The 11,849-nt window shown below is 48.0% G+C and overlaps 1 protein-coding gene across 3 annotated transcripts in view; it reads left to right on the top strand.

Moving 5' to 3' along the window:
* Window positions 1-11: 11 nt before the first annotated feature.
* Window positions 12-11,849, top strand: part of NUDC (nuclear distribution C, dynein complex regulator) — a 49,298-nt gene continuing 37,460 nt past the window's right edge. Inside the window, exons 1-2 of one of the 3 annotated variants that reach the window (XM_055261209.2) lie at window positions 12-591; window positions 11,631-11,737. The gene's annotated coding sequence lies outside the window, so the exon portion shown is untranslated. Of the gene's footprint in view, window positions 592-8,223; window positions 8,375-11,630; window positions 11,738-11,849 lie in introns of those variants that run through there. The other 2 variants (XM_063631520.1, XM_063631521.1) reach the window with 2 other exon arrangements.

The following is an 11,849-nucleotide window of genomic DNA, read 5'->3' as shown; positions in this document are numbered from 1 at the left end:
GCGAGCGACGCTCCAGCGCCTGCGTTACGAGATTGTGAAAATTCTAACTAGTACGTTGGGGTTGGGGTTGTGGAACCTGGAACTGGAAGATCCGAAGTCTTCTGTGTTCCTTTTCCACAGAGGGAAGCCGGCGATGATGGAAAAACTCACCTGGAAAATGGGGTCATAGAGTTTTTTCATAAAGCTCTCATGAGGACCAAATAAGAAGCCTGCGGGAGGGGTCATTTTTGAGGTATTTAGTTGTGGATCTTGCACACCTAATCTCAGCCTTCCTCAGTTCTGAACCGTTAGTCGTTCTTCCATTTATTTTTCCAAAATGTGTTGACGAACTCCCACAAATCGGTAAGAAAAAGATAACCCAGTAGAAAAATGGGCCGCAGATGCTTCACAAAAGAGGAAACACGCAGGTCCAATTTACAATGAAAGTGCTATGAGTTGCTAGAGGCTTACGTTAAAGAAAAGATACGCAACTCAATAATAAAGGAAATGCAGCGAGACCCACTTTGCATCCACTACGTTGGCAAACTTTAAAACCTTCGAGTCGATGGCAACATGGTGGAACTGGAGCTCTCATACACTGCTGGTGGAAATGTAAGTTGATACAACCACTTTGGAAAACAATCGGCGTTATCTAGTAAAAGCAAAGCTACACGTCATTTGACTCAGCACTTGTAGGTAATATTTTGTTTATTTTTGAGTTGGGGTCGCGCTCTGTCGCCCAGGCTGGAGTGCCGGGACCACAGATGCAACCCACTATGCCTTGCTAATTTTTTAAACTATTTGTAGAGATGGGGTCTCACTACATTGCCCAGGCTGGTATTGAACTCCAGGGCTCAAGTGATCCACTGGCCTCAGCCTCCCAAAGTGTTAGGATTACAGGCGTGAGCCACGGTGCCCCGCCTTTTTGTCTTTTTTTTTTTTTTTTTTTTTTGAGATGGAGTCTCGCTCTGTCATCCAGGCTGGAGTGCAATGGTGGGATCTTGGCTCACTGCAACCTCCGCCTCCCGGGTTCAAGCAATTCTCCTGTCTCAGCCTCCCGAGTAGCTGGGACTACAGGTGCATGCCACCACGCCTGGCTAATTTTTGTATTTTTAGTAGAGACGGGGTTTCACCATATTGGTCAGCCTGGTCTCGAACTCCTCACCTCAGGTGATCCACCCGCCTTGGCCTTCCAAAGTGCTGGGATTACAGATGTAAGCCACCGCGCCCGGCCCTCTTTGTCCGTTTTTTAATTGGTTATTTGATTACTATTGATTCATTGATTCATAATTCAGACAAAGTTTACACATTATACTGGGTGATAGGAGGAACCTGTAGATTGAGAGACCTCAAACAAAAACAAAAAATAAAGGGCCGAGCGCAGTGGCTCACGCCTGTAATCCCAACACTTTGGCAAGCTGGTGTAGGAGGATCCCTTGATCTTAGGAGTTTGAGACCAGCCTGGCCAAGTTGGCAAGACCCTTGTCTAAACAACAACAAAAAAAATGACTGCACATGTTTATCAGAAGACTTATTGATAATGTTGACTTTTACCCAAGCCCTGTGATCCTGGAAAACTAAAGCTTAAGAAATGCCTTCCCACCGTTTTTTTTTTTTTTTTTTTTTTGAGACGGAGTCTCGCTCTTTCACCCAGGCTGGAGTGCAGTGGCGCGATCTCGGCTCACTGCAGGCTCCGCCCCCCGGGGTTCACGCCATTCTCCTGCCTCAGCCTCCCGGGTAGCTGGGACTACAGGCGCCTGCCACCTCGCCCGGCCAATTTTTTGTATTTTTAGTAGAGACGGGGTTTCACCGTGTTAGCCAGGATGGTCTCGATCTCCTGACCTCGTGATCCGCCCGCCTCGGCCTCCCAAAGTGCTGGGATTACAGGCGTGAGCCACCGCGCCCGGCGCCTTCCCACCGTTTTGTGTTCTGGAACACGGCATACTGCAAAAAAACATCCTTCCGCAAGTGAGTTAGATAAGACTGGTGTATGCCCCTCTGGTTCACCAATGACAAAACCAGACACAGACTCCAAATTCCAAATCTCCTCATGAAAGCTTTGAGGAACTTCTTGTCCCCACTGATCAGCTGGAGCAAACTTTGGTTAAAACTTCTCTCCTTCCCTCAACTTCCTGAACTTTGGCTTACCCTCAGCTTGAGCCAGTGCACATCTCCTCCTTAACAGCCTCTCTTGAGAATAGGCTGGCTTCAGGGTAAAGCATTATCTGATCTACTGTCCCATCATGCCACTCCTGATCATCCCACTTCCTCCCACCCAGTTCTGCCCTGTTTACTCCTCTCTATGAGAGAAGAACCCTTTTTGCCTCACCCTTGAGTCACTTGCAGATATTATGGTCAGAGGGTCCTCCCTGCTGCAATATTCTTCCTCCCCCTATTGCAATAGTTCCTTTCTTCCCTTGCAATAATCCTTTCAAATAAAATCTCTCCTGGCAGGGTGTGGTAACTCACACCTGTAATCTTAGCACGTCGGGAGGTTGAGGTGGGAGGATCATTTGAGCCCAAGAGAGCAAGGTTACAGTGAACCATGATTGTGCCTTGCACTCCCATCTGGGCAGCAAAATGAGAATCTGTCTCAAAAAAACAAACAAACAAAAAATTATAATGGCTGGGTGCAGTGGCTAATGCCTGTAATCCCAGCACTTTGGGAGGCTGAGGTGGGCGGATCACTTGAGGTCCCGAGTTGGAGACCAGCCTGGCCAACAGAGTAAAACCCCGTCTCTACTAAAAATACAAAAATTAGCCACGCGTGGTGGTATGCGCCTGTAATCCCAGCTCCTCAGGGAAGCTGAGGCACGAGAATCGCTTGAACCCAGGAGGCGGAGGTTGCAGTGAGCTGAGATCACACCACTGCACACTCCATCCTGGGCAACAGAGGGAGACTCTGTCTCAAAAAAAAAAAAGGCCGGGCGCGGTGGCTCACGCTTGTAATCCCAGCACTTTGGGAGGCCGAGGCGGGTGGATCACGAGGTCAGGAGATCGAGACCGCGGTGAAACCCCGTCTCTACTAAAAAATACAAAAAATTAGCCGGGCGCGGTGGCGGGCGCCTGTAGTCCCAGCTACTCGGAGGCTGAGGCAGGAGAATGGCGTGAACCCGGGAGGCGGAGCTTGCAGTGAGCCGAGATTGCGCCACTGCACTCCAGCCCGGGCGACAGAGCGAGACTCCGTCTCAAAAAAAAAAAAATTATAGTAAAATCTCTCCTTACCAAGTCTGGATTTGTTTTTTATTTCACAGTATATATAAATATTCATAGCTACAGTCTTTTTAAGTGCAAAAAGCTGGCTTTTTGTACTAATAATCTCAGGCAAACCTAGTCAGAAAACACAGAATTGTTTTATTTATGCAAAGTTCCAAAAATGCAGACTAAAAAATATTCTGAGGGCTATATAAATAAATATGCTTTAAAATCAGAAAGAAAAGCAAATAAATGATTAACATAAAATCCAGGGTAGTTGTTACCTTTGGAGGGAAATGATAGATTTAGAAAGGGACTTCATTATTACCATTAGGTAATAATGACCTGTGAAACAATAATAGAGTTCATTCCGTTATTCTTTATACTTTACACATATCTATGAATATTATTTTGTTTTACTCAATATTTAAAATGTAAAAATATTAGAAGTGAAAATAACTCATTTCAGAAAGCAATAGTTACCTTGTGATAGCAAATATACAGCTATATGATGAATTTTAAAAATTGAAAAACATGGCCAGGCATGGTGGCTCACGCTTATAATCCCATTGCTTTGAGAGGCCGAGGCAGAAGGATCGCTTGAGGCCAGGAGTTGGAGACCAGCCTGGGCAACATAGTGAGACCCTGTCTCTACAAAAAATAATAAAAATAAAAAATAAGCCGGGCACGGTGGCTCACGCCTGTAATCCCAGCACTTTGGGAGGCCGAGGTGGGCAGATCACAAAGTCAGGAGATCGAGACCATCCTGGCTAACACGGGGAAACCCCATCTCTACTAAAAATACAAAAAAATTATCTGGCTATGGTGGTGGGCACCTGTAGTCCCAGCTACTTGGGAGGCTGAGGCAGGAGAATGGCATGAACCCAGGAGGCGAAGCTTGCAGTGAGCCGAGATCACGCCACTGCACTCCAGCCTGGGTGACAAAGCAAGACTCTGTCTCAAAAAAAAAAAATAAATAAATAATGAAAAAATAAATAAAAAGGCCGGGCGCGGTGGCTCACGCCTGTAATCCCAGCACTTTGGGAGGCTGAGGCAGGCGGATCACGAGGTCAGGAGATCGAGACCATCCTGGCTAACACAGTGAAACCCCGTCTCTACTTAAAATACAAAAAATTAGCCGGGTGTGGTGGTGGGCGCCTGTAGTCCCAGGTACTCGGGAGGCTGAGGCAGGAGAATGGCTTGAACCCGGGAGGCGGAGCTTGCAGTGAGCCGAGATTGTGCCACTGCACTCCAGCCTGGGTGACAGAGCGAGACTCCGTCTCAAAAAAAAAAAAAAAAAAAAAAGAAAAAAGAAATAAAAAATAAAATTAAAATTAAAAATAAAAAAATTTTCTAATGAGTGAGAAATTGTAGATAGGACCATTATATCTAGGTTTAAACCCACATCATATCTGGATTTTATTTATTTTTTATTTTATTACATACTTTTTTTTTTTTGGTCACCCAGGCTGGAGTGCATGCAGTGATGCAATCTCGGCTCACTGCAACCTCTGCCTGCTGGGTTCAGGCCATTCTCCTGCCTCAGCCTCCTATCTTAAGTAGCTGGGACTACAGGCAAGCACCACGCCCAGCTAATTTTTGTATTTTTAGTAGAGACGGGGTTTCATCATGTTGACCAGGCTGATCTTGAACTCCTGGCCTCAAGTGATCCACCCACCTCATTATTACACACATATGTTTTAGAGATAGTGTCTCAGTCTGTCACCTAGGCTAGAGTCCATTGGCACAATCATAGCTCACTGCAGCCTTGAACTGCTGGCCTCAAGCCATCCCCCTGCCTCAGCCTCCCCAGTAGCTGGGATAACAGACTTGAAACACTGCACCTGGCTCACCCCTGACTTTTAAAGACACAAGTATAGTGTTTAAGAGCATGGGCCCTGAAGACAGATCATCTAAGCTCAAATCCTGATTCTGTCACTTATTAACTGTGTAACCTCGAGCACTTTACTTAACCTCTCTGTACTTCTGCAGGAGAGTGAGAGATCACTTCCAACCCCCCTTAGCTCTTATGGGAATTCTTCTGCTGGATATAGAAACTAAATTCACACATGGTAAATTAACAGGAGAAAATCATACATTATTATTATATAATTTTTTTTTCTGAGACAGAGTCTTGCTCTGTCACCTAGGCAGATCTTGGCTCACTGCAACCTCCGCCTCCTGGGTTCGAGTGATTCTCCTGCATCGGTCTCCTGAGTAGCTGGGATTACAGGCATGCGCCACCACACCCGGCTAATTTTTGTATTTTTAGTAGAGATGGGGTTTCACCATGTTGGCCAGGCTGATCTCGAACTCTTGACCCTTAGATGATCCGCCTACCTCGGCCTCCCAAAGTGCTGGGATTACAGACGTGAGCGACTGAGCCTGGCCTATTATTATTATTATTATTATTTTATTTTTTTTTTTTTTTTTGAGACGGAGTCTTGCTCTGTCGCCCAGCCTGGAGTGCAGTGGTGCAATCTCGGCTCACTGCAAGCTCCGCCTCCCAGGTTCACGCCATTCTCCTGCCTCAGCGTCCCGAGTAGCTGGGACTACAGGTGCCCACCACCACGCCCAGCTAATTTTTTGTATTTTTAATAGAGACGGGGTTTCACCGTGTTAGCCAGGATGGTCTCGATCTCCTGACCTCGTGATCCGCCCTCCTCGGCCTCCCAAAGTGCTGGGATTACAGGCGTGAGCCACCGCGCCCGGCCATGAGCCTGGCCTATTATTATGTAATATTTTAACATTATATAATATTTTATTAGTTTTACATGTACGTGGGGATCTTCACAAGAGAGTGAAGTCTGAAAAAGTGGTCAAAACAAGATGCTTCTTTTTTTTTTTTTTGAGACGGAGTCTCACTCTGTTGCCTAGGCTGGAGTGCAATGTCGCGATCTCGGCTCACTGCAACCTCCACCTCCTGGGTTCAGGCGGTTCTCCTGCCTCAGCTTTCTGAGTAGCTGGGATTACAGGAACCTGCCAACAAGCCTGGCTAATTTTTGTATTTTTTGTAGAGACAGGGTTTCACTATGCTGGCCAGGCTGGTCTCAAACTCCGGACCTCAGGTGATCCTCCCGCCTCAGCCTCCCAAAGTGCTGGGATTACAGGTGTGAGCCCGGCCACAAGATGCTTTTATACTTTTTAGACAACAATAAATTTGAGAAGTCACAGGACAAGCGACATCCGGCTAGGGGCAGTAAATTTCTAGGTGAGTGATGAGATATTTAGTGTAAAACTAGTGGAAGATAAGGGTTACTTTGAAAAGTATATTTATTCAGATCCGTTGCAGCCCTGAGTTCCCAGTCTCTGGTAATCAGGGGTAATTTTTTGCCCTGGTATAGGGAGGGTATCCCTCACAGAGGAATCTTGATGGCTTGCTGCATGCAGGAAGAGGCAGGTCAGCTTGCCCTTTCTGAAACTACAATTTCTCCAAGATTTTCAACGCAAAATGATCAAGATACCAGTTTGGCACATTGGCATGTCCTTCACTTCTTGAGTTTCTTTGTCTGTGAAATGGATGGAGGCTGGGCGTAGTGGCTCATGCCTCTTATCTCAACACTTTGGGAGGCGGAGGCATGTGGATCACCTGAGGTCAGGACTTTGAGACCAGCCTGGCTAACATGGTGAAACCCTGTCTTTACTAAAAAATACATAAAAGGCCTGGCACAGTGGCTCACGCCTGTAATCCCAGCACTTTGGGAGGGCGAGATGGGCGGATCACCTGAGGTTGGGAGCTTGAGACCAGCCTGACCAAATGTAGAAACCCCGTCTCTATTAAAAATACACAATTAGCAGGGCGTGGTGGCGCATGCCTGTAATCCCAGCTACTTGGGAGGTTAGACAGGAGAATCATTTGAATCTGGGAGGTGGAGGTTGCGGTGAGCTGAGATTGCTCCACTGAACTCCACCCTGGGCAACAGAGTGAGACTCTGTCTCAATAAAAAAAAAAAAATACAAAAAGCATTAGCTGGGTGTGGTGGCGCATGCCTGTAATCCCAGCTACTCGGGAGGCTGAGGCATGAGAACTGCTTGAACCCAGGAGGTTGCAGTGAGCCGAGATCGCACCACAGAACTCCACCCTGGGCAACAGAGTGAGACTGTGTCTCAAAAAGAAAGATAAAGCGGTTGGAGATAATGATACTACTTCCAGCACAGAGTTGTGAGAATGAAATACCATAATCCAGGAAATGTGTTTAGAGCACAGTTCTCAATAAATGTTATGTGGTTATAGTTTAGTAGCTACCGACAGTGAGCAGCTACAGCCTGGGGTTTTCTGGCCATACCCTGCCAGGAAGAGGAGGTCTCCTTTGTTAACTCTGACTCCCCTGAGATCTTAGCATTGTCGCCTCCATCAGTTTCACTGAGATTTCTTTTCTCTGCTGTCTTGTTCTGTGAGGTGGTCCCTGTCATCTCTCCAGGCCCATTTCCTGCTACCCTGGGCCCCACACATCACTTGCAGTTAACTAAGCACCTCTTGCTCTCTGACATCTCTGTGCCTTTGCATATATCTGTTTGGAATGCCCATCCCTTGGGTTGCCTAGCAAAACCCTTTTCCTTCTCTTTAGCTCAAACCAGTCACCACTTGGGTGAAGCATTTTTCCCACCTTCAGGCAGATTTAATCTCTCCTGTTGCCTGTTGTATGTACCCCTATCACAGCTCAGATCACTCTGCATTACAATTACTTATGTGTCTTCCTCTGCCACAAACAAGATGTTTCATGAGAGTAAGAAATGTATCTTATTTATTCTGTGCCCCCTACCCAGCATCTAGCACAGGGGTTGGTACAAGTGGAGGTTGAGAGATATTGAGTGATAGAATGAGTTAATGGCTGGATAGTGGGTGTTGGCTTTTTGCTAGCATCATGGGTTCTAGGATATTTGAATGCCCCAAGGACAGGGTGGGGTTAGTGCGGGGCACAGCATGCATCAGCTGTCTGACTACTTAATAGGCAGTCAAGGATTTGGCTAATGAAGATAGAGATAATGACGGCAATAAAATGGTACTCTAGGCTGACCCAGAGCCACAGCCACTCTCCTGCTTTCCAGTGAGTCATCCCTGGCTGGGCCTGAGGACAGGAATCGTGGCTGAGAGGTAGATGGTCAGTCAACAGTGGCTGAGCTGGTTCCAGACCGCTTGATCCTGGCAATGACTCACTCCAGCTTGTGCTGCTGACAAGAACCCTCCAGAACTACACAGGTTTGAGTACAAGTCTCAGCACAGGCCAGGTGCGGTGGCTCACGCCTGTAATCCCAGCACTTTGGGGGGCCAAGGTGGGTGGATCACCTGAGGTCAGGAGTTTGAGACTATCCTGGCCAACATGGTGAAACCCTGTCTCTACTAAAAATACAAAAATTAGCCAGGCATGGTGGTGGGCGCCTGTAACCCCAGCTACTCGGGAGGCTGAGGCAGAGGGGAATCGCTTGAACTCGGGAGGAGGTTGCAGTGAGCCGAGATCGCGCCATTGCACTCCAGCCTGGGCAACAAGAGCGAAACTCTATCTAAAAAAAAAAAGTCTCAGCACAGACGGTGATCAGCCCAGACCTTAAGTTACATACACCATCTGAGCCTGTTTCCTCCTCTTCCCTCACTGGCAATGAGACACAGATCCCAATCCAGGATGCTGATCATGGAGACATACTTCCCCACTTTTGGAAAGCCTACAGTCTCATGGAGAAAGCACGATTCCTCTTACCACATTGTGCCATAATTCTCTCCTTAGTTTTGCCATATTTGTCTTTATGTTCCTTGCTCAAGGCAAGGAAGTAGGGCACGGGGAATGACTCAAGAAGTGCAGACGAGAAACAGAAGTGTAGCTCCCCAACCATGTGGATTGGTAGGGAAGACATTTGAAAAGGATCAAGGTAGCGACTTCTTGTTGTTTTTTTATTTGTTTTGAGACAGGGTCTTGCTCTGTCATCCAGGCTGGAGTGCAGTCATGCTACCATGCTCACTGCAGCCTCCAACTCCCAGCTCAGGTGATCCTCCCATTTCAGCCTCTCGAGTGGCTGGGACTACAGGCATGAGCCACCATACCTAGCTTACTTTATTTTATTTTATTTTACTTTTAGTTATTTATTTTTTTGAGATGGAGTCTCACTTTGTTGCCCAGCCTGGAGTGCAGTGGTGCAATCTCGATTCACTGCAACTTCTGCCACCTGGGTTCAAGCAATTTTCCTGCCTCAGCCTCCCGAGTAGCTGGGAGCCACCGCACCTGGCTAATTTTTGTAGTTTTAGTAGAAACGGGGTTTCACCATCTTGGCCAGGCTGGTCTTGAACTCCGACCTCGTGATCCGCCCGACCTTATTTTTTAAATTTTTTTGAGACAGAGTCTCACTCTCGCCCAGGCTGGAGTGCAGTGGTACGATCTTGGCTCACTGCAACCTCCGCCTCCTGGGTTCAACCGATTCTCCTGTCTCAGCCTCCCAAGTAGCTGGGATTACAGGCGAGTGCTGCCATGCCCGGCTAATTTTTGCATTTTTAGTAGAGACAGGGTTTCACCATGTTGGCCAGGCTGGTCTTGAACTCCTAACCTCAGGTGATCCGCCTGGCTTGGCCTCCAAAAGTGCTGGGATTACAGGTGTGAGCCACCGCGCCCGGCCCCTAGCTAATTTTATAATTTTTTGTAGAGACAGAAGTCTCACTACGTTGCCCAGGCTGATCTTGAACTCTTGGGCTCAAGCAATCCTATCACCTCAGCCTCCCAAAGTGCTGGAATTACAGGCATGAGCCATCAGTGGTGCCTGGCAAGGTAGAGTTAATAAGGGAAGCTGTGTGGATGATGGAAAAAATTAAATAAGTTGAGGGAAAAAGCCTAGGGTGGAGCATGGAGAGGAATGCTTCCTAATGGTTGTTCAGGGCCGGAGAAGGGGAAGGGTAAGAGGTGGGAAGACCCAGCTTGAGGATTCAGAGAGATGTGGCAATTAACTAATAGAGGCAGAAACTGGTAGGGCATAAAAGATGTAGAATGACCCTAAATCCCTGAATCTTCTGGATTTGGGTCCTATGTGGGAAACAGGGCTTCTGCTCTTGAAAGAGTGGTTTCATGCGTCTACAAGGTTACACGGGGTGGTATGTGCCAGAGGGATGGGGAGGGCAGATCAGAGAGAGACCTGGGGGCCTGAGGTCTGAGTTTGGGACATCTGGTGGGAGGTGGGGGGATACAGGGCTTGTTCTGGGCCCTGAAGGATGCCTTTATTGGGGGTTTGATTAGGTCCCGGTGGGGACAGTTGTTGAGCTGAGAGGAGGATGGACATTGAAGTCACCATGGGGAAAGAGGCTGAATGGTTAGTTGGGGTCCCAAATGCCAAGTCGAGCAGTTTGGCCTGGGCTCACAGACTCCAAGAGGATCCTGAAGATGCACAGACACAGGTCTGCCTACTTAGGGGCCGCTTTTCCCTTTACTATGACGCAGGGAAGATGAACACACTCTGGCATGGGGGTGTCTCCACACTGTGTGCCCCACCCTCAGGTGCAAGTGTGCGTGCTTCTGCTGTGTGACTGTGTGGGGGTCTGCAGTACATTGCTGAGTGACTGTATCTGGGCAGTGCTTTTCTGGGCTATAAGTGGGTGGTTGGAGAGTCTGTTTTATGGGTCCGTGTAGGTGTGCCTGAGTTGTACATCTTAGTATGTGTGTGTTGGGGGGGTGTCCAAGTTGTGTTGTTTGTATTTGTGTGAGATCTCAGCTGTGTTTTTGTCTCTGTCTGGTGTCTGACTTGTGAGTGAGAGGCTGGGTAAGGGACAGGGTTCCCCTTGCTGCGGGCACTGGGTCACCATAATGGGTACGAGGCCAATCAGCTATAGTCCTAACCTGGGGGTCTTAGAGAAAGGCCTGAATGATGATGCCTAGACTGTTATCCCCAAGTGAATGGCCTCTTGTTGAGCAATCATTAACTTCGCCTCTGTGAGAAGAATCCAAACTGTTATGGTGAAGGGGGTGGGAACTGGTCAGGGCAGGACTTACTGCGGGTGAAAGGGGGAGGCCGGAAAATCCTATAGGCATGTGTGTTGTTATCACTCCTTCCTGCCCAACCTTCAGGTCACTCACCCTGACCCATGGCGACTGAGTCAAAATATTTAACAAACAGTGAGGCACAGATATCGACCAATCAGAATAGACACAAGTCATATTCTGAATGGAGCAGTCAGGGAGGCCATGGCTATGCCAAGAGTTGCCTCTTTAGTTGCTAGAAAGTGGGAATGTCTGGGAGGAGAATCCCAGGAGAGGGGCTGGGGCAGAGGGGCAGGGAAGGAAACTGGGGCGGCCTCAGGGCGGTGGCTGTGAACCCAGCGTCATGGAAGGGTTTCAGACTTAAACAACTGATGTAGTCAAATCCTGGTGGTCCAGCTAAACCTTGGTCTGCCTTGGCCTTCAAGCAGTTGCCAGGCCAGCCCTGGGTACCCTTGTCCCTTCCCTTTGGGAAAATAATGGACCACTCTCTTTTGTCATCTGCAGGAATGGGGGAAGTGAATGATCTCAAACGGCAGAAATGGCAGTGACCTTGTCTGTTTCAATTCGGGAGTGGGCTGCTTCCTGATTGGCTGTGATTGGCTTTCACTGTGGTAAGAGGGCTCCTGAAGTGGGTAGCAGCCAGGGGAGCGGTTAGTGAAGGGTTTGGGAATGGGAGAGCAACCTCCTTCCCCTGAGGATAAAGACAATGAGGTGATGGGATTG

Source organism: Symphalangus syndactylus, chromosome 22 (genome assembly GCF_028878055.3).
Source record: "Symphalangus syndactylus isolate Jambi chromosome 22, NHGRI_mSymSyn1-v2.1_pri, whole genome shotgun sequence".
Classification (NCBI taxonomy): Eukaryota; Metazoa; Chordata; class Mammalia; order Primates; family Hylobatidae; genus Symphalangus; species Symphalangus syndactylus.
This window is presented reverse-complemented; position numbering and strand designations above follow the sequence as displayed.